General features: G+C 40.5%; 1 protein-coding gene across 1 annotated transcript in view; it reads left to right on the forward strand.

The window, feature by feature from the left end:
* The first annotated feature begins 8,590 nt into the window (after positions 1–8,590).
* LOC122557387 (phosphatidylinositol 3,4,5-trisphosphate 5-phosphatase 2-like) overlaps positions 8,591–22,874 on the forward strand; it is a 146,769-nt gene continuing 132,485 nt past the window's right edge. Inside the window, exon 1 of the mRNA XM_043705046.1 lies at positions 8,591–8,734. The gene's annotated coding sequence lies outside the window, so the exon portion shown is untranslated. The remainder of the gene's footprint in view (positions 8,735–22,874) is intronic.

Below are 22,874 nucleotides of genomic sequence, written 5' to 3' on the forward strand. Positions count from 1 at the left end.
TTTAATTCTGTTAATTTTATTCAGTTTGTGTTCCTGTTCCTCTGTTAATTTCCTCAGGACTTCCGGCAAACTATCCTCCTTTCCTACTGTGAATATTTAGACAAAGTAATTATTTAGTATGTCTGTTATTTCCCCATAGTCATTATCAATATCCTCACTTTCAGTTTTTATTGGGCCAACATTGTTCCTGACCCACTTTCGCTTTATGCAGCTATAACATTTTTTATTGATAGCGAGTTTTGAGAACATTTGTAGCTTAGGTTGAGGTTCTGAATGTAGGTTTGCTTGTTGAGCTGGAAGGTTCAATTTCAGACGTTTCATCACCGTACTAGGTAACATCTTCAGTGAGCCTCCAGACAAGGCTTCGTCCAGAGGCTCACTGAAGATGTGACCTGATATGGTGACAAAATGCCTGAAATTGAACCTTCCAGCTCAGCAAGCGAACCTACATTCATTTCTTATTGATTTTGATGTCCCTAGCAATTTTCATTTCATTATCCCGTTCAGTAGTTTTTGTAAACTGCTTTGTGGCTCTTTGCTGGTCTTTGTATCTTTCCCATTCTGCAGAACTCATGCTTTTTTTTGCATTTTTGTAAGCTCGTTCTTTTAGTTTCATGATGTCTCTATCTCTTTCGATTTCCATCATTGTAGTTTCTGTGAAGTGGAGCTTTTCCCTCCCTGGTTTTGTGTTATTTTCAATGTTTCTTTAAACATGCTCCTCTATTCTTCAGTTATTTTACACATTAGCAGATATTCCCACTTTACTGTGGACAGTCTGTCTCATTGCAGTAAAATTAAACCTAAAACAGCAGTAGCTGATTCATGCTTTTTGCTTTCAACTGCTACATTAAACTTAATCATGTTATGATCTCTATTTGAAAAATGTTCACGCACAATTAGGTTACTAATCGAATTGGCTCCTTACTGTGTTCGGTTCTGGTCACCACAGAATAGATAATTGGATTGCACTGGAGGGGGTGCAGAGGAGATTCACCAGAATGTTGCCTGGGATGCAGTAGTTTAGTTATGAAGATTGGCTGGATAAGCTTGGGTTGTTTTCTTTAGAGCAGAGAAGGCTGATTGAATTGTATAAGATTACGACAGGCATGGGCAGGGTGAATATAAAGTAGCTCTTTCCCTTAGTTGAATGGGGCATAATTTTAAGGTGAAAGGTAGGATGTTTAGAGGGCATTTGAGGAAAAATGTTTTTACTTAAAAGACAGTGGGAATATGATGTGTACTGCCTGGGAGGGTAGTTTAGATTAGATTTCCTGCAGTACAGAAACAGGCCCTTCAGCCCAACAACTTCACAGAGTAATCCACCCAGACCCATTCCCCAACCCTACATTTATCCCTGACAAATGCACCTAACACTATGGGCAATTTAGCATGGCCAATTCACCTATCCTGCACATCTTTGTGGACTGTGGGAGGAAACACAGGGAGAATGTGCAAACTCCACACAGGCAGTCACCCAAGGCCGGAATCGAACCTGGGTCCCTGGTGCTGTGAGGTAGCAGTGCTAACCACTGAGCCATCGTGTCGCCCAGATGAGGTGGGAAACCTCACAACCTTTAAACACTGCTTAGACGAGTGACTGAAATGTCCTAACATTCAGGGCTATGAACCAAGTGCTGGATGGTGGGAACCAGTGTAGATTTTGAGTAGATTTTGTCGCTGCTAAAAGAGCCTCCTCTGTGCTGTATGATTCTATGATTCTGTGACTTTAACTTCAGAAGGATATGGACAATTCATTAGATGGAGCAAACAAGAAATTTAATGCAGGAGTGTGTGAAATGATTCATTTCAGTAAGAAGATCTTAGAGAGACATAATAAAGGGAAATTCAAAAGGGAATGCAAGAGCAGAGGGTACCTGGGTCTGGATTTAGTTATAATTGTGATAAGAAGAGGCAAGCAATATTCACCTTTCATCATTGGCCTTTAATGTCTGAGACTTTCATGGAGTAAAAATGCTTTAAAGGAAGAATATTACTGATCTAAAATGGCTTCTGTGATGACTTGATAAGCTTAGGAAAGTCACATAGTATATATGAAACCAGCTGCATTAGAATGACCACTTCAAACATGATATACTGAAACTCAGTAAGGCATCAAGATTTTTGCATCTCTTTTGTTACTCACTGATGAATTCACAAAGTAGAGATGAAAAGCTGCCTACAACTCTCCTTTTTGAAATTAAACAATGACACAACACCGTCATCCAGAAAGGATAGCAACAGCAGTCTTTGAGCAAAACAGCAGAGAGAAAGCTCATAGCAAGCATACCTGAAAGCTCTTCTTTCCCTCTCTCTGTCAATAACAGAAGCAAGGAAACGTAGAGAAACCATCATAAGCCGAGAAATCAAGGTTATCTGCTAGATCCTGAGAAAACAGGACAACAGTAAAATGGTTCAGGCTTCAGTCTTGCAACTAAAGTATTTTAAAAACTTTAAACTGCAACTGCCTTTACTGTCCCCCCAAGACACTTTCTCCCTTCTTTTTAAACTTATCTCCTGTGTTCCTGTCTGTTTGACGTCACACAATATTATTATTTTCGTCTTTTTACTCAAGCTGTTCTCTTTATGAAATTTTCATCCAAATGTGATAGCTGCATGCTAAAGAGGATTGCCAGCAAACAATAGAGGTTTAAATAGAAATGAGCTGCTTCCTCACCTGCTAATACCAACATGCATAAATCATTGAACGTGGTAAGATATGTTGAAAGATTTATTAATAAAGCATGTAGCATCCTGGTCTTTATCAGTAGGGAATAGAGAACAAAAGCAAGGAGGTTATGTTAAATGTGTATGAAAACAATTGCAGGCTTGATCTCAGCTAGTGTTGAGTTTTGTTTACCACACCTTAAAAAGGCACAAATAGGGTTCAGGAAAGAATTACAAGAATAGTTTCAGAGGTAAGAAACTTAAGTTGACAAAAATACAATACTGTGGATGTTGGAAATCTGAAATAAAAACAGGAAGCACTGGAGAAATTCAGCAGGTCAGGCAGAAATATAGCCATCTTATGACATTAACACTCCAAGGTTCCTTCAAAGTCCTTGTTTTCAATCGCATGTCTTCTTGGAACTGGTGTACTTCAGTCACTTATGTTCCAGAATGACTTTCTGACCTTTTGTTTTAGAAAACTCCTCACAGCACCAAACCACATTTATACACTTCTCTTTTAAAACAATGGAAGTTCCAAAAAAAGAGGTGATTTACTTAGTACTCCTTTCATCACAAAGGCATCTGGTAATGTGGTCCAAAAAGTGACCAATGTTTTGATTCTTTGAACCAATAATATGTTGTTTTTCACCATATAACATGTGTTATGTATTGTGGACTCACATACTATGGTTTTAAAGCTGAGATCCAAGGAGATTTATGTCCCATTGATCCAGTGACTAGCCATTTACTGTTTTGTGGCAGATGTGCCATGGATGTTACTGTCCTACACACATTTTGGGTGGTTATTTACAATCTGGTGATTGTGTGATATTTCAAAAGATTAATTGCAGACTGTGCTACGTTCTGGCCTGTCTTTGATGGGAAATTTTGATACTTTTTTCAAAGCTCAGTCCTTCCGCCAAAAAAGAATCATATATTTCATCTCTGAGGATTTGTTTAAATGCCCTTGACTATCATTCCACACTTTCTGGAGAGTTTTAAGCTATGGGTCCATTAGGATTTTCAGGAAAATCCCTCCAATTGGCTAGGTTGCAGATATGGGCAAGAAGAAAGACAAGTTTGGGTGGAAGATGCAAATGGAAAAGGGTTGGGGGATTGGGGAGAAGAAGCTTTAGTATTTTCTTGTGGAAGCCAGATGGATACTCTTCCACTTTCACAGGGAATCTGGGTTTTAGATTGTTCAAAGGCACGAGTGTGTCAACTTTGGGTAAAAGTAAGAATGGGATGGGATGTTTTCACTGCTGAGAACATGCACTATCTGCATTTGCATGAAAAATAACCATTTGAACAACAAAGGTAATGGAAAGCTCCTCAAATTCAAGGAAATAAACTGGAGCCGAAGTTGACATATGCAATGGAAGGGGAGATGAAAAATAAGAGAATTGGTAAGTTTATCCTTCTTAAAAATGTGGCTCAATCCCATATTTCCATGAATTCCCATGAATTCAATGTCAGGACTGCTGTATGAAGAGCAATTGTTTCGACTGGACCTATACTCGCTAAAGTTTAGAAGGATGAGAGGGACTCTGATTGAAACGTACACATTTCTAACAGGACTAGGCATACTGGATGCAAGGAGGATGTATCAATATCTAGAGCTGGGGATCACAATCTCAGGATATGGAGTAGGCAATTTCAAACTGTGATGAAGAAATATTTCTTCACTCAGAGGATAGGACCTGTGGAATTTAGAGAAGGCTCTGGAGGGTAGGTCTCTGGGTATGTTCACAAAAGAGATTTGATACATTTTTACATATTAAAGGCATAGAGAGAGAGAGAGAAAGTGGGAATGTGGTGTTGAGATAGATGCTCCACCGTGACCATATTGAATGGTGCACAGACTCAAAGGATTGAATGGCCTGCCTCTGATTTTATTTTCTGTGTAATTTCAGTAAAATCATGGGTTCTTTGTGTGGATAGAATATTGTTAAAACTCACAGAACACTAGGTTATAGTCCAACAGCTTTATTTAGAATCACTAGGTTTCGGAGCACAGCTCCTACAACAACCTGACCGACTGGTGTTGTGTGATTTTTAACTTTCTCCACCCCAGCCCAACAGCAGCATCTCCAAGTCATGGATAGAATATGTTGTCTATGGATAATGGGTCATGGAAACAAAGGTGATGAGTCTTTAATCAATCTGTTGAAGTATGCATTGAAAGGAAATTAATTCGAGCAATACTTTAATCTTCTCTTTATCTGAATAAGTAAATCAACAGATCAGTCTAAATTTATAACCCCCACAGCCTAAATGAAGAAAAGTAGCAGATGCAGTGGAAGAGCACCAGCCGCAGGTTCACATCAAACTCATACGCTTTCCTGACTTGAGATAATATTACTGTTAATTTATTATCAAAGTGCTGTGGAAATATGTACAGCAAATGAACTCTAGTAGTTCATGAAGATGACCCACCATCAACCTCTCAAAGGTGATTAGCGTAGCGAATGCTGGTCCAAGTATGCCACTTCCCATGAGTATATCAAAAGGAATAGATGGACAGCCTACATTAGTTTGAAAGTAAATCTTTAAGTTGTAAGGCCAATTGTTATTTTTTTAAAAACCATTTTGTTGAATAGACAGGATAGAAAAGAGACAATTGCAGTTCCCTTTTAAATTTGGTATTCTTGCTTCTGGTCCTGCTTAATGCAAGACAAAATCTATGGCAGCGTGTCTGTTTTCTTCAGCAATTGCCAAGTTTTGAATTACCAAGCTACTGTTTTTCTCATTTGTACTTTACTGATGACTTTTTTTTAATAAACCCATACCAGCTGAAGAATGGTTGAATTGAGAATAGAACATATTCTATTCCAGAAAGTATATATCATCATTTTGCTTTCATTACTTCAATTCTCCAAAGCCATTTGGCCCACACTCCTTAGCTGCTGGCCTTCCTCCCATTTACTCAATTGCTTGCAGAATAAATCGGGATGCAGCATCAATCAGCAGGGGCCATGAGAGTCAGCATACAATCACCATTATAGATTTCATTCCATTTAAGGTAAAGATAATTGAACTCTTTTTGACAGGCTGTGGCTGGAGGAAGCAGAGAATTTGGTAATGTTCTGCCAAGGGCAGGATAGTGCCTGAGCATCTATATTGCTGGCCTAACCTCCGTATGATGGTTCACACAGTTGGAAGATTTTACCCTCCCTCTCTGTCTGAAGGTGGCAAATCTCTGAGATATTGCCTTCCCTCCCCATACTGGGAGGCACAGGAAGAGGAACATGCTGATAATTGAGAGGAGGAGGGGAAAGCACAGAGGCTTTTGGCAGAATCTTATTGGTGTCTGAGCTATGTGGGCTATGGCAAGACGTGGTAGAATTCAATAAAAATTCTAGCGAGACTTCATCTGTTATGTGTTGATGTCTAGGCAGTGATAAGTTGCTAATTAAGCTCAATGATAAATTTTTTTGTTAAATGCCTTGTTGACAGCCCAACTCACATCATTAGTATTCAGTTTTCTCTGTTACTAAGCTAGCCATTGAGAAGACTCAATTTGGAAACCAGAGTAGGGGAAAGTGAGGACTGCAGATGCTGGAGATCAGGGTCAATAAGTGTGGTGCTGGAAAAGCACAGCCAGTCAGGTAGCATCCGAGGAGCAGGAGAGTTGATGTTTTGAGCATAAGCTGTTCATCACCTAATGAACTGCTTATGCTCAAAATGTCAAGTCTCCTGTTCCTCAAAGCTGTCTGACCGGCTGTGCTTTTCCAGGGCCACACTTTTTGACTTGAAAACCAGAGTGACTATCTGACAGATTTAGGTTGCTACTTGCCACAAATGACCTCTGTGTTGGACTCTGGGCTCCAACATATCAGGGCACGCTCCTTGGGCACTGGCCAAGTGGACCCCATGCCCATGGACATTGGCATAAGAAAGGTAGAAACCATGTGGCATATCTTCAGTCCACTTATAGGAACCTTCAGCACTTCAATGTTTGCACTTTGGGCTGCACCAGCAACTATCATTGAAATGCTGCAGCAAAGATGCTCTGCTCAGGTCACACACCCAGCTCATGGGTTGGAACAGGCTGTATCTCCAGGTTCTTCACTTACTTTCATAGCACTCACTTACTTTGACCAAACTGTATGCTCACAGCATCCCTGCCTTGTGTTGCCTTGCCTTGTCTTTTTGCAAAGTAAAATCCAAAATAATTGCGGATGCTGGAAGTCAGGAACAAAAATTGAAATTGCTGGGAAAGCTCAGCAGCATCTGTGGAGAGAATGCAGAGTTAAGGTTTTGGTTCCGGTAATCCTTCCCTGGTTCTGAGGAAGGATCGCTGGATGAAACGTTAACTCTGATTTCACTCCACAGATGCTGCCTGACCCGATGAGCTTTTCCAGCAATTTCCGTTTTTGTTCTTGGCTTTTTGCACTTTGCTGTCTGAGTCAGACGTACCAGGCTCATATTACTTCTGTTTCTCCTTGCCATTTAGTGCAGACACAAAACCACAGGGAGAGGAGCAAGTAGAAGTTGATGGAAAAGCAAAGCCTAACCTTGAGGTTGATGGAAAAGCAAAGCCTTTGTTGGCAAAATCTCAAGGAGATAAGGAATGATGGTTGAGGTTGGTGGCAGGTTAGAAGTGTCTATTGAGGGAATTTAGGATTCCTGCAGTGACTTGTCTCTGTTGTGGAATAGTGTTAATGACAGGGATTCCATTTTCTGTTGTATTGGATGGCAGTGAGAGTCTTTAGATGTGTGAGCTTGCTGGACAAATTTTCTCTCTGACTGAAAGTGAGTAACAGTGTCATCTGCCTTAAAGGCTGGAACATGTTCAAGTGAAACATGGTTAGATTAGGACCCAGCCTTTCTGCTTCTCACTGAGAGACCTGGCAACCCATTCAATGATATTACAGACAACCTGCTACAAAAAACCTTACTTTATACAATAGAATATTTTCCTAAACAACAGCGTTATGGCACATGAAGCCGAACCATATAAAAATCTTGCAACTAGTACATACTTCCTGTTCGTCACATTTCCTATCATCTGACTGTAAAAATGTTCTCTCATATAAACTCTTCTTAGCTTTCAGTCTGCCCAACACTAGATGGAGTTACCGCTTCCCCCAAATCAAAACTAAAGTAGGCAATCCCTCCAGATGCTATTGTAGATATTTGACAAAGGGTCAGTTAGACTTGAAACGTCAGCTCTTTTCTCTCTTTACAGATGCTGCCAGACCTGCTGAGATTTTCCAGCATTTTCTCTTTTGGTTAACTCAATATTGTTTACTTTTAATATCTCCAATTGCCTTCAGTTAAGCATTTTTTTTAAAAGCAATGATTAAATATTTTCCATTGTCATGGGACAGCTTTGTAACATGTGTATATATTTGTTCTGCTGAATTGTTTCTGTCTTAAACAATTGTTGGGTTTTACTCACATTTTGGTCCACCTTTCCCTACTGGTGTTCCAATGTGCCAAAGGGTATAGACTGCTGACCAACCCCTCTGCTCCCCTTCCCCTCTCATCAGCTCTAGAATTTGCTACTTCGTTTGTATTGCCTTTAGCCCACTCCATTTCCCATTCTGCATCTCCTTAGTCATTCACCTGTCTGCAAGACCATTTCTCTCCAGTGCAAACAAGAAACGTCCCTTTCTGTTAGTCAATCTCAAGGTTCCTCCTTTGTACTATTAAACGTCAGGATCCTAATCACTTAAATGTGTGCAGTGCAAATTGACTTATATCTTATTTATAAAATTAACTTGGGAGGTTAAGCACTGCAGGTTTAATAGTTTTAATTAGAGATCACAAGATCTTGCAATTCAACACAGGAATGACACATATCCCCTTTCAAAGTTCATCTCTACTTATAGTGGTTTTCTCACACCAAGGAGGTGATTGCTGATCACTGCCACTGAGGAGTCCTGCCACTGGAGGGCCTGTGTGACACACAGGACTGCTAGTGAACAACACGAATTGCAGGCATGCGGGAAAGCTCATGATTGAAGCAACAGGACAGATAGACGAGGCTATCTCCTCGGAAGCTGCAACGACAGAGGAGTTGTCTAAAACCTAAACAACAAGCAAGCAACAGGCCAAAAGGGTAAGTGAATGGCTTCATCGCAATGAGTGGTGTTCAGTGAAACCCTTGCTTCATACATTTAGTTTTAGATAAAGGACATGAAAGAATGGAAAGTACTATTTATGTTCAAGCTAGGTTTAATGAATATGCTTCACATAAGACTTTTAACATCAGATGGTTGTAAGACTGACTCTTGTGTTTCTGTTTGGTTGGATTCTTAGAATAAAACAGTTTCTGTTTGAAGTAGATAACATTGTAGAGATAAATATCAGACGTGTTGCACTCTGAAAGTAACAAAGACGTTCGCCCCAGTTGTCCACCATGTTGATCAATACCGATTGTTCTTCTGCGTCAGGGTATGGATGGTGTGTGACATCCTCTGCTGTGTTTGGGGAAGAATATCAAGTTGCTACACTTTCGTCTTTTGGATTTAATAAAGAATGTTTTAGTGGTTAGTGCTCAGCCTCTCACCAAGTAGCCATTTGGTGAAGTGCAATTTTACATCCAGTGTTCTTTCACTTTGACAACAATCATTAAATTTGTATCAGTTTCATATTTTTCCATGATTGCTTTCTGATTCAGCTATTTCATTGTTTGGCATTTAATTTTGCTTGATTTTGGAGATTCTCACTTTTCAAAAAAATATTTTGATTGCCAGTTTGAGTGTGACCTAATGAAAACTGACCGTGGTATTTTGTGACTCTGTGTGAAACAGATAATGCAGAATTTTCATTGACTTCAATGGAAGTATAAAATTGGGAGCGATGTAACATGGGCTGCTAATTCCCCGTCAGCAGTTTGACACGATTGTATGACATTGAGATCTACCTCATTGGGTTTCACCATTGATTCTTCAAGATTATCAAGTTTAAACTGCAAAATAGAGATTCCCAGATTCCACACTCCTGGTCGATGTTGAGTTAGCTGATTCCAATTGTGGTCATGACAGGGATACTATAATTGGTCTACACAGGTTTGAAGTGGAAGAAAAATGAACTACCAAGATTAAACGCAGACCTGAGGGGCTGAATGGTCTTCCTCATTGTACGATTCCATAATTTATATCATTGACACTGCCCCTCCAACTTACTAGATGATGCCCATACGTGGAAAGTACCGATGATACTCTCTGCTTGACAATTGGTTACTCAAATCAAACATGATAAATGGTTACTCAGGTAAGTGGAAATGCACACAAATCAATCAGCATTAATGGATGTTTTAAGGAGCAGAGAGAATTGCAAAGGATAAATAATAATCCTTCTTTGATCGTTTATTAAGGATCATATCAGGAGCGCAACAGCTTTCACTTAATTGCTGTTAATACATGAACAGATACTGTAATGGCGACCTTTAAACCCTACTCAACATTCAGCATCAATAGTCAGAAATTAATGCCAGTGGGAAATACGTTACTTCAACCTGTTCAATACAGAGTGATTTTGACCCCTTGATTATTGAGTTTCACAAATTCTGAAATAGTTAGGATGCACACCATGTCACCACTTGATTTATATATTTGACAACCTGGTTGATATCTTCCATTTCTGCAGTCCTGTGTTAAAGAGTCATATAGTCATACAGCACGGAAACAGACCTTTCAGCTCAGCTTGTCCATGAAGACCAGGTTTCCTAAACTGAACTAGTCCCATTTGCCTGCTTTTGGCCCATATCCCTCCAAACCCTTCCTATCCATCTACAAATGTCATTTAAGTGTTGTAATTGTACTCGCCTTTCCTTGGAGAAAGTGAGGACTGCAGATGCTGGAGATCAGAGCTGAAAATGTGTTGCTGGAAAAGCGCAGCAGGTCAGGCAGCATCCAAGTAACAGGAGAATTGACGTTTCAGGCATAAGCCTTCCTGAAGAAGGGCTTATGCCCGAAACGTCGATTCTCCTGTTCCTTGGATGCTGCCTGACCTGCTGCGCTCGCCTTTCCTACTCCCGTCTGGCAGCTCGTTTCATATCCTCACTAACTTCTTTGTGAAAAGGTTACCCCTCAGGTCACTATTTGCCTGTTACATCCTTTCCCTCTCACCTTAAACCTGTGCACTCTATTTTTGGACACTCCAACGCTGGAGAAAATACCTTGGCTATTCACTTTTTGTATGCCCGACTATAAACCTCTATAAAGTCACATCTCAACCTCCAGCACTCCAGGGAGACTATCCAGAGAAATCGTGAACGAAGTGGTAAAATGATGGGATTGAAGTTCTGGGCAGGGCAATACTAAAGTAGACAAGTTGATGTATTTGGAGCTATTCACAACAGGTTGCTATAACCTATGTGGCAAAATATTGGCACAACAAATTCATCACATAAGACCCTTCCCAGTATGCTTTTACTTGCTGGTATAGTCGAAGTAAAAGCATGTGGAGAAAGGGAAAGCAACTACAGGTATAGTTCAACAAGGGAAAGGAAGCACTCTGGCAGGGCAGTTGGAGAGGATGATGAACAGGCTGAGGGGCTCGAGTCTTTCACACACATGGTCTTAGTGGTGAAACTGGCTGAGAGGAATATCCAGACTTTGAAATCTGCAGTTGAAGTAAACAGATCATTTTTTCAATTTACGAGTCCTTTATGTTACATATTATTATCAATGTTTCAAATAAATTTAATCTACAGTAAAAAGCTTAGCCTTAATTGCATCCTTTCCTGCCTTCGGCTTAAACAGACCAATAGCGAAAAATTAAATAATTGGAATTGTAATTATTTATCTTTCAGACTCTGCTTGAACAGTCTCTTTCATATTGTTCTTTATTATATTTTATAATAGATATTTCATAGCAAGTTACTTTATTATCCTGCTCACCTGATAATGGCTATGATAGTACTTTGTCAATCAAATGCCCAACACTTGGGTAGCCTAATATGTCTTTAGTATTAGACTATAAATCTTCCATTTGTTTTGAGGTTGTGTATCAGACGACTTGATTGTTCACTTGACATTTTAATTACTAATTTCATAATCAGGTTTCGGAGCATAAAATCAGAAGGTGTAGGAACAGAAGTCGGCCATTTACCCCATCAATTTCACTCCACCATTCAATGACATCATGGTGAATCTGAAAATCCTCAATTCTGCTTCCCTGCTGTTGAATAACTTTGATTCCTTTACTGATTGCAAATTTGTTTCTCTCTGCCTTGAAGATACTTAAAGACTCACCTTCAATACTCCTCTCCAGCAAGTAATGCCAGATTCTCCACCCCCTGAGAGAAAAAAATGTCCTCCTCATATCTGTCTTACACCTTACTCTGACAGAAGTCACCTGATGAAGGAACAGCGCTCCAAAGCCTTGTGATTTCAAATAAACCCATTGGACTATAACCTGGTGTCGTGTGACTTCTGAATTTGTCCACCCCAGTCCAACACTGGCACCTCCACATCATCCTTATTCTGATATTATGTATCCTGCTTGTAGACTCTTCCATAAAAGGAAGCAACCTCTTGCTATCCACCCTGCCAAGGCCCCTACGATTAATACATATTTCAAAGAGGTGATTTCGCAATCTCCTAAACTCCAATGGGTAAAGGCCCAACTTGTTCAACTATTTGTCATAAGGCAGACCTGCCATATCCGGGTTCAATCAGTGACAATGCTGTCACTTTAATAAGGTTATATTGTCCTTGGGTTTTTTTTTTAAGAGAGGTTGTCAAGGCAGAGGTGCCGAAATGTCTGGAAAGACTCTAAGTTAACAATGGCAGGGGAGTGGCCAGATCTCCCAATTCAGGTTTTTTTTTCTCTATTTTGACTTAGTTGTAGCAGAAAAGCTGCAGAAAAGCAGAAAATGTGCTCCAACAGATGATCCTTGACTGGCTTCTGTCTCTGAAATCAGTCCTGCCTGTAAGAACTGGTGTTTGAATTGACCTTTTGCCAAAGGATGTTACACGAATTGGAACAGCTGCAAGTCGACTGCAGCGATTCAAGAAGGCAGCTCACCACCACCTATCAAGGGCAAATAGGGATGGGCTATCAATGCTGGCCAGCCAAAAATGCCCAAATCCCACAAATGAATGAAAAAACATTTTAAAAATTAAGTTGCTGTTTTGGGTCAGTTGAGTTTTCCAATAGTTAAGTTATTCTAGATTCCATTTTCTTTTGTTTGTTTTCCAACTGTAGTGTTTAAATAAATTCTGTTTTGTTTAAAGCCGAGTGGGTAGACCAGTTGCATCACACCCTGAATATCCACCTCGGATCTGCCTTTAAAATAAGAAAAGTTAGGGTCTTTTTAAAATGTTTTGAGGGGGGGGGGGGTCTGGCTTGGTCAATAACAAATCTAATGAACCTACTCCAGACTGCCTCCAATGTCAGTGCATCTTTCCTTAGATGAAGGGAGTAAAACTATTCACAGCATTCCATCTGTGACCATGCATAATTTTAGCAAGACTTCCCTTTGTACACCATTCCGTTCGAAATAAAGAACAACAGCCCATTTATCCTCCCTATTACCTGCTGGTCTTTTTGTGATTCATACAATGGAATCCCCAAATCTTTTGTGCTGCAGCTTTTCTATTCTTCCTGCCAAAATGCACAATCTCACATTTTCCCATAATATGTTCCATCTGCAAAAGTTTTCCTCACTCACTTCACCTTTCTATATTCTGCTGGAGAATCTATATGCCATCTGCACCACTTGCCTTCCCATCTTCTATTTTGCCCTCCACAAACATAGCTATAATACATTCACTTCCATCATACAAGTCATTAATATTTACTGTAAGTACCTGTGGCCCCAGCACTGACTACAGAGGCATTCCAGTGGTACTGTGTTGCCTTCCTGAGAATTCTCCCTTTATCCTAACTCTCTGTCTTATATTAGTTAGTCAATCGTCCATTCAAGCTAATTTACTACCCTAACACCATATACTTTCATCTTATTAAGTAGCATTATGTGTGGTGTCTTAAAAAATACATTTTTTGAAATCCAGATGTATTACATCTACTGGATATCCTTTATCTATCCCACTTGATACCTCCTCAAAGATCTGTAATAAATTTGTCAGGCATGATTTCCCTGTAATCATACACATACAGCATACTGACTTTCCTTGATTATGCTGTGTTTCTAAATGCTCGGCTATTAAATCCTTTGGAGATCAGTTTAATACATATCCAATGACAGATATTAAGCCAACTGGCCTATAGTTACTTGTTTATGTCTCCCTCTCTTTTTGAATAAGAGTGTTAAATTGTTGCTTGGTTGTGGTTTTTCGAGGTTGTTTGCTTTATGCATTTAGAAACAGTCTGAGATGCAGCTCACTCTTGTCTATATAAACAGGACAGCTCCATTTATAAAGGGTAAAGCAAAGAACTGCCAATGCTGCAGATCGGAGACAAAAACAGAATTTACTGGTGAAACCCAACTGCTCTGATAGCATCTGTAGGTTGGAAACAGAGTTAATGTTTTGAGTCCAATGATTCTTCATCAGAACCATTCAGAAGAATCAATCGCTGGATTCAAAATGCAGATTCTGCTTTTTTCTCACATCGATAAAGGTAATGGATGGATTTGTGCATTGAGGTTATCTCAATGTCGTGATAGTCAATCACATTGAGCTCATTGAACAAAATAATTGTGGAACATAGCTCAAAAGCTCCTGGAAGTAATGAGTTCTCATGTCCGTGTAGGCAGTCAGTGAAAGATTAATTATGTGAGACTTGAGTCTGATGGATATTGAGGAATTTAGCTGCTTGTCCATTGAAAAAGCAGGTTGATAATGCACAAACATGTTCTTAAAGATTAAAGACAAATGTAGAGTGAATTGTATTAAAAATAGCAAGTACTGAAGATACCCATTTGATCTGACATCATCTGGACAAAAAGAGTTAATATTTGGAATCCAATATGGTTCTTCTGCAAGAGCTAAAAAACATGGAGGTATCATCTTTACTGGTGACAGAAAGGTTGGTGAAGTTGTGAATAGTGTGGGTGGCTGGTGACCAGTGGTGTTCCACAGGGATCGGTTCTGGGACCTCGGCTCTTTGTGATTTTTATAAATGACTTGGATGAAGGAGTAGAAGGGTGAGTTGGTAAATTTTCCAATGACACGAAGATTGGTGGAGTGGTGGGTTCTGTGGAGGACTGGTGTAGTTTGCAACAGGACATTGCCAGGATGCAGAGTTGGACTGATAAGTAGCAGATGGAGTTCAACCTGGAAAAGTGTAAAGTGATTCATTTTGGAAGATAGAATTTGAATGCAGAATACTGGGTTAAAGGTCGGATTTTTGGCAGTGTGGAGGAACAGAGGGATCTTGGGGTTCATGTCCATAAACGTTGCCACCACTTGTGGCAACGGTATATGGGCTTTCATTAGCAGGGGGACTGAGTTTAAGAGCTGCAAGGTTATGCTGCAGCTCTATAGAGTGCTGGTTAGACCATAGTTGGAATATTGTGTTCGGTTCTGGTTGCTTCATTATAGGAAAGATGTGGAAGCTTTAGAAAGGGGACAGAAGAAATTTACCAGGATGCTGCCTGGACTGGAGGGTATGTATTATGAAGAAAGTTTGAGGGAGCTAGGGCTTTTCTCATTGGAGTGAAGGTGGATGAGAAGGTGACTTGATAGAGGAGTACAAGTTGTTGAGAGTCATAGATGGAGTGGATAGCCAGAGACATTTTCCTCAGGCAGAATTATCTATCACGCGGAGACCTAATTTTAAGATTAATGGAGGAAGGTTTAGGGAAGATGTCAGAGGTAGGTTCTTTACTCAGAGAGTGGTGGGTACATGGAATGCACTGCCAGCAGTAATAATAGAGTCAGAGACATCAGGGACATTTAAGCGACTTTTGAATAGGCACATGGAAGTTAGTACAATGAAGAGTATGTAGGTTAGTCTGACCTTAGAATATGATAAAAAGCCGGCACAACATTGAGGGCCGAAGGCTCTGTACTGTGCTGTACTGTTCCATGTTATATATTCTATGTTTTCCCATGTTATATTTGCTTTAATTTAATGGTCTATCAGTGTTGGATAGAATAGGGAATATAGCATAATGTCCATCTTGTCCATAATGTTCATTATATTATTTTGGCAATTCATGTTCTAATTCTCTTGCCCTAGACCACTCAACTACTGGAAACAGTCTGTTTTTAGTCAGAAGGAGGTGAACAAACAATGCACACATGAACTACCCTGGACACTTTACAGTTCTAATTTCAAATAATTGACATAAGGACACATTCCAAAGTTTCTCAGGGTGATTAAATCACAATGAATTATGAAGAGCCTGAATAGAAAAGAATAAGGAAGACCGTTGCCTAGAAGAGGGGCCAATATCTTGGACCATTGATTTAAAGTAGTTGGTGGAAGGGTTTTACAGAATTGAGAAGTAACATTTCACCCAAAGTGTGGTGGAGGTCTGGACTCAAAGATTAAAATGGTGGTAGAGGCAGAAACTCTCACTATTTTAAAATCACTGAGATAAATATTAGAAATGCCATAACATTTAGGTTTAAAAGCCAAGAGGTAGATGGCATTTTTTTTTTGGTTGACACAAAAAATGATGGGTAAATAGCCTCTTATGCTGTGAATCTCTATGATTTGGAGACTTTATTGCCACAGTTGTATGTTATTATATCCATCAATGATGTGTGCACTGCCTTTTTATTTAAACAACCTAAATTTGTGTTGTTGTCTTGCTGACCAGGATGGAAAAGATAAAGGATATGGTTTGATCAACATCACAATGCACTGGTTTTTTTTCCACTGTGCAAAGTCCGAAGCCTTTTATGTCTATGCTTTGCTAGACTACTGTTTGCAAACTTCTGACCGTATTTTCTGTAAGGTTGCAGAATTACATAAATATGGCAAAATATTATTCAAGTAATCTAAACGCATCTGTCCAAAAGATGTCGAAGGGCTGCAATCATAGTCTCCCTTTTGCTTATTGAACAGTTCCAGGGCTCTTGTTTCTATATTCTATCAGAAAGTCCAGATAAATTGGTCACTTTTTAATTGCAGAAAATTCATAATTAAAGTCGTAAGATTGTTCGTTATGAGTTTAAAATTGTTCTTGTTCTCTGCTCTCCCAACTCAGCTTGTAGCCATTTTGCAGATCTACCCTTTGCATATCATTTCCAATGTTTGAAACCTGTTTGTCCCTCAGAGTGTAAAACCTAGGTCTTTCCATTATTTTCCCATGAATCAAATCTTTGATACTTGGGATAAACCCTGCCACTTTTCTCAGAGATGCATCGTGCATGTTCATTTTTCTCTGTGGTTTTGTGATCTGACGTAACACTTAAGATTGAATTTGACCAGAGGACCATACAGCTTGAACATTCAGGAGTGAATGAAGTTATTATTCAAAAAGAAAAACTGTGCAAGGTTACGGAGAGAAGGTGGGAGAATAGGATTAGTTCACAGAGCCAGCATACATGCAACAGGCCAAATGGACTCCTACTGTGCTGTAATGATTCTGTAACTTTGTCTGGCTCATGCTACGTACTGGATGACCTTCACTTCACACTAATCACAGGGATGTTCAAGGACCTTACCTTGCTCTGGTTGTGTGAATCCTACATGGATTGAACTATGGCGCTTGGATTTAACTCTGTCTAATAGTTAAAGAGTTAAAGGATATAACGAAACTAGAACCAGGCTACATAATGAAAGTGGAAGCAGGTCTTTGTGATGGAGAGATTAGGTGGAATTTAAAGAGAGGCTGTGAGGCATGTCATTTGTCATTACAGCTGGTGATGTATCCACTGAGAATTTCTAGATGTCGCATGGGGATTAGTTCCCGAATTGACAGTGGGAATCCTATCACTGGGACTCTCGAATCCTTGTGGATATTTATTCCCAGGACTTGCCCCAGTGTGGTGGAGAACATGTCCTAAGAGCTCCCACCCAGTCAAACATCAATAGCTGTCCATTAAGGATAATACTACCGGCACCGGTGCCCACTGCTGGTAATTCACTTCTGCCTCGAATCACTAGAGAAAGTTAAGTGAGGGCAGGGTGGGGCCTGTGAGAGAGGGTCACCAGCAGTATAGGGGAGGAGGTAGGGCAAGGTGAGAGCATGGGATCTGTGGAAGTGGCTTTCAAATGCCCGTCTCTTAACAAGTCCCCCTCTTCTGATGCTGGTTCCCTCATTCAAGCCTTTTATTAGCCCCACAAATCTGTCAGCAAAGCTGTTGGGATCCCAGGGTGATCTCAGTATATAGTGAATCCACCCTGTTAGTCAATGGTTGAGTGCCACAAGAGTTTCTGTCACAGACTTAATCAGAGTGAAGCAGGAATGCAATGCCTCTGTATTGATCATTCAGACAACACTCTCCTACACATTCTGAAACACATCCAGAGGGAGCACTGAACTCCGGCCAATAGCATTGAATACATTCTGGGATTCATAACTTTTGCAGAGTAAGAGATTTAATTAGGTGACACCATTTCTTATTAAACAGATGTTCATTCAAAATGGGATATGAACCTGGATTCTTAGTTCTTAGGGCTAAAGGGATCAAAAGGTATGAGGTTAAAACAGGAATAGGATACTGAGTTGGATAATCAACTATGATCATCTTGAACGGCAGCGTGGTTTGATGGGCTGAATCACCTCCTTCTGTCCTTTTTTTGATTTGCTGAGCAGACAATGTACGAGTGACAAACTCCAGGCCGAGTCAGCCTTAGGAGTGGAAATGATTACCATATAATATTACTGCCAGTAGCATATTCTAAAAAAGGGCCAGAACCTTTACAGGATTAAAACATGATACATCCCAGATTGAAATTCACTTGGCTCATTGTGTTTGTGCTGGCTCTGTGAAAGAGCCACTGAATTCATCGCACGGCCCTGTTCTTTCCCCACATCTCTGCAAATGTTTCCTTTTCCATCGAATTCTCATTTGCCAATAGCTCTTTAATCAGTCCCACCATCCTTTCACACAATGCATTCCAGGTCATAACAACACAGCGCATGAAAAAATTATCTCCCTCTCTCATCCTTTCACCAACCATTTTAAACATGTCCTCTGACTACCAACTAACCTGTCAATGAAAACAGTTTCTTCTTATTTACCCGACAACATACCTTTACATATTTTGAACTCTCTGTTGAACCTTTTGCTTTCTTTAGTTTAAGGAGAACAATCCCACCTTTTTCAGTCTCGAATGTAAATCAAGGCCCTCATCCCTATTCTAGTCTCATAAAAAAATTGTGTGCAGTCTCCAAGACCTGGTTATTTATCCTAAAGTGTGGTGCTTGAACAAAGAACTCTAGCTGAGATCTCATTTGTGTTTTATAAAATTTGCATATCATTTCCTTGCTCTGTATTCCATCCCGATGCTTATAAAGCCAAGGCTGCTCTTATACCAGCCCTCTACAAGTCAATTTATTTTCCCCGCTCTTCAGTCTTTCTTTCCAAACACTGCACTGCATTTCTCTGTACTAAACTTCATTGAAATGTTCCCATCTATTTCACTTGTCTGTTTTTTTCAAAACATTGAGTAACCTGAGTGAATAGTGAAAGTTTGAGGGGCTGGATTATATGGGGTGCCACAGTCCATACTTTTGTGTTGGGTTGCCAACTGTGTTTGGATGTATTCATGGACATTTAATCACTTGACCTACCCTCATGCTCCCAGCTATTAGTTGATGATTATATCTATCTTTGCCAACTTTAAGTACATTTAAGTTGTCATTGGACAAGCATATGGACGTACATGGAATAGTGTAGGTTAGATGGGCTTCAGATTGGTATGACAGGTTGGCGCAACATCGAGGGCCAAAGGGCCTGTACTGCGCAGTAATGTTCTATGTTCTATATATCCCTGTGACACGCTATTTTGCTCCATCAATTGGAAAGCAAAATTTCTCATTACCCACAAGGCATGAACATTAACTGCAAACCAAGCAGTTTCTTTTTTTCCCCCCAATATCCAATATCATTTGAGGAGAAAGTGAGGTCTGCAGATGCTGGAGATCAGAGCTGAAAATGTGTTGCTGGAAAAGCGCAGAAGGCCAGGCAGCATCCAGGGAACAAGATATTCGATGTTTCGGGCATAAGCCCTTCTTCAGCCCATTCCTGAAGAAGGGCTTATGCCCGAAACATCGATTCTCCTGTTCCCTGGATGCTGCCTGACCTGTTGCACTTTTCCAGCAACACATTTTCAGCTCAATATCATTTGCCTGGTAAAGAGAAATGTTCTAAGAGAATGACAAAAAAATTTTTTTAATGGTGCCATAACCTTTTTAAATGCACTCATGGGATGTGGGCTTCCTTGTTGAAAAATGTGTTGCTGGAAAAGCGCAGCAGATCAGGCAGCATCCAAGGAGCAGGAGAATCGACGTTTCGGGCATAAGCTCTTCTTCAGGAATGTCGGCTTCCTTGGTCAAACCCAGCCATAATTGCCTCTGAGAAGGTGTTAGTGAGCTGCCTTCTTGAACCATGGTGATGCCTGTGCTGTGGGTAGACCCATAATGCCATTAGGGAGGGAATTCCAGGATTTTGAACCAATGAAATTGAAGGAATAGTGATACATTTCCAAGTCTTTCTCCACAGTCTCACAGAGCAATGTCCTGAAGGTTGATTTTCAATTCCTGGAGACTCCAGGTTGGCACCCCTACTCCCATGGCCACCTCACAATCCCGTAAATGGCCTCACACCCAGGTAATCCTGACAGCGGAGCTCATTGCTTTAAGACAAGACTTCCAGTATTATCTTATCAATCAGGTGGCTGGCAGCTTTGAAGTGTTAACAGAGCAAGCTGGGAGAGGTGGACTACAGAAAGCATGACCTTGATAAGAAGGCCAGGTAAAACTATCATCAAGGATGAAATAGTAAGACCTCTAAGTAGAAATTGTCCCATTGGGCAGACGCAGCATGGGTTCATGAAGGGCAGGTCGTGCTTGACTAATTTTACTGGAATTCTATGAAGATATTATGAATGAGGAGAACAATGGGGACTGATGTGGTGTATCTGGATTTCCAAAAGGCGTTCAACAAGGTGCTGCACAAAAAGCTGCTGCATAAGGTAAAGGTGAACAATGGTATGGGCAATGTATTAGCATGGATAGAGGATTAGCTATATAACAGGAAGCAAAGAGTGTGGATAAATCAGCGTTTTTCTGGTTGGCAATCGGTAACTACTGGTGTGCCTAATGTTGGTAAATGTGAACCTCCATTTTGGTTTGAATAACAGTAAAAAGGATTATTATTTGAATGATAAAAAATTGTAGCATTCTGCTATGCAGAGGGATCTGGGAGTCCTAGTGCATGAATCGCTGAAGGTTGGTCTGCAGCTACAACAGGTAATTAAGAAGGCCAATGGAATTTTGTCCTTCATTGCTAAAGAGATTGAGTTTAAAAGCAGGTTATGTTGCAGCTGTACAGGATGCTGGTGAGGCCCTACCTGGAGTACTGTGTGCAGTTTCGATCTCCTTTCTTGAGAAAGGATGTACTGGCAGGAGAGGGAGTGCAGATAGGTTCACTAGATTCATTCCGGAGTCAAGGGGATTGGTTTATGAGGACAGCCCGAGTAAACTGGGATTATATTCATTGGAATTTAGAAAAATGAAGGGTATCTTATAAAAACACATAAAATTATGAAGGGAATAGCTAAAATAGAAGTAGGGAGGTTGTTTCCACTGGCAGGTGAAACTAGAACAAGGGGGCACAGCCTCAAACTAAGGGGCCCATCGGTGCCAACTGGACCTTCCAGTCACCACCCATTTTATTTCCCCTTCCCACTCCCTTTCCGACATGACCATCTTTGGTCCCCTCGATTGCCACAATGAATCAAACTACAAATTGGGGGAACAACACTTCATCTTCCATCTGTGCAGCCTACAGCCCGGAGGACTCAATATTGAGTTCTCCAATTTCAAATAAACTCCCTGCCCTTCTTCCAACTCCCTTCCCAGCCCCTCCTCATCCATTCCACTCCTCCCAGCCACCAACTGGATTCATTCCTCCCATCAACCAACCAGGTCGTACCCTCTACCTGTCTTCACTGATTCCCCACCTCACTACCCTGGGCCCCCTCACTCCCTTTATCTGCAGCTCCCCCTTACATCCACCCCCAGTCGTGAAGAAGGGTGAAACCTGAAACATCAACTTCTCCACCTCCTGATGCTTCCTACCTTGCTGTGTTCTTCCAGCCTCCTGCTTTCTACCTTGGATGCCAGCATTTGCAGTTTTTTTTGTCTCTAGCAAAAATAAGGATGAGAAGATTTAGCACTGAATTGAGCAGTAACTTCTTGTCCCAAAGAGTTGTGAATTTCTGGAATTCCCTGCTCAATGAAGTAGTTGAGGCTTCCTCTTTGCATGTTTTTAAAGCTTAGATTGGTCATTTTTGAACAGTCAAGGAATTATGGGTGATGGTGAGAGGGCAAGTAAGTGGAGCTGAGGCCACAAGAAGATCAGCCATGATCTTATTGAATGACAGAACAGGCTTGAAGGGCCGGATGGCCTACTGCTGATCCTGGTTCTTATGTTCTTACATTCCTACTTTCTTCAGACTAAGCCATTCTGACACCATAATCGTTTGTGGTGTTTACATCAATTCAATCAAATATTAAGCTTTTCAGTCTCTCTCAAACCCAGATACAACATGTACCAGAGGGGAAGAGCTGAAATATTTGGTTTCTGTCACAGTTTCACTTAATCTACATTCCCTTCAATTGATGGAGGCATTAAAATTTAACCTAAGTGCAGTAGATATTTTCCTTTGATTTTTCATGTGTCATTTTTCTGGATCCCAGCATTCAAAGGCAGGAAGAGTGCCGAGAGCAGGTAGATGTTGGAGATTGATGCTTGCTCCTTTTGGATCAAGGGGACTGCCAATGAGAAAGTAAGTTGAAAATGCCAATCTTGGCCAATCACAGGAGTAAGGGGTTGGAGGTCATTCAGTAGTGACTGAATGTTTCCAGAAACCGATAGGAACTTAAACTGGCTCTGAGCTCCAAGGTGTGCAGGACTGAACAAACCTGAGAAACATGGAAAACAGGAACAGGAGGAGGTCCTTCCTCATTACTGGAGGCTGATGGCCCATCTGGGGTTTGGAAGGGAAAGAGGAAGATCAGTGGCCAATTCTTTATAAGTTGACTTTTCATGAGGTGATGCACAACCAAGTGTCAGACATTGGATCATGAAGTCAAATATAATTCACAGGAAAGTTAGAAGGAAAGACTTGCATTTATATAGCACCCATCACAATTGAGT

The sequence above is a fragment of the Chiloscyllium plagiosum genome, chromosome 15 (assembly GCF_004010195.1).
Source record: "Chiloscyllium plagiosum isolate BGI_BamShark_2017 chromosome 15, ASM401019v2, whole genome shotgun sequence".
In the NCBI taxonomy this organism is placed as follows: domain Eukaryota; kingdom Metazoa; phylum Chordata; class Chondrichthyes; order Orectolobiformes; family Hemiscylliidae; genus Chiloscyllium; species Chiloscyllium plagiosum.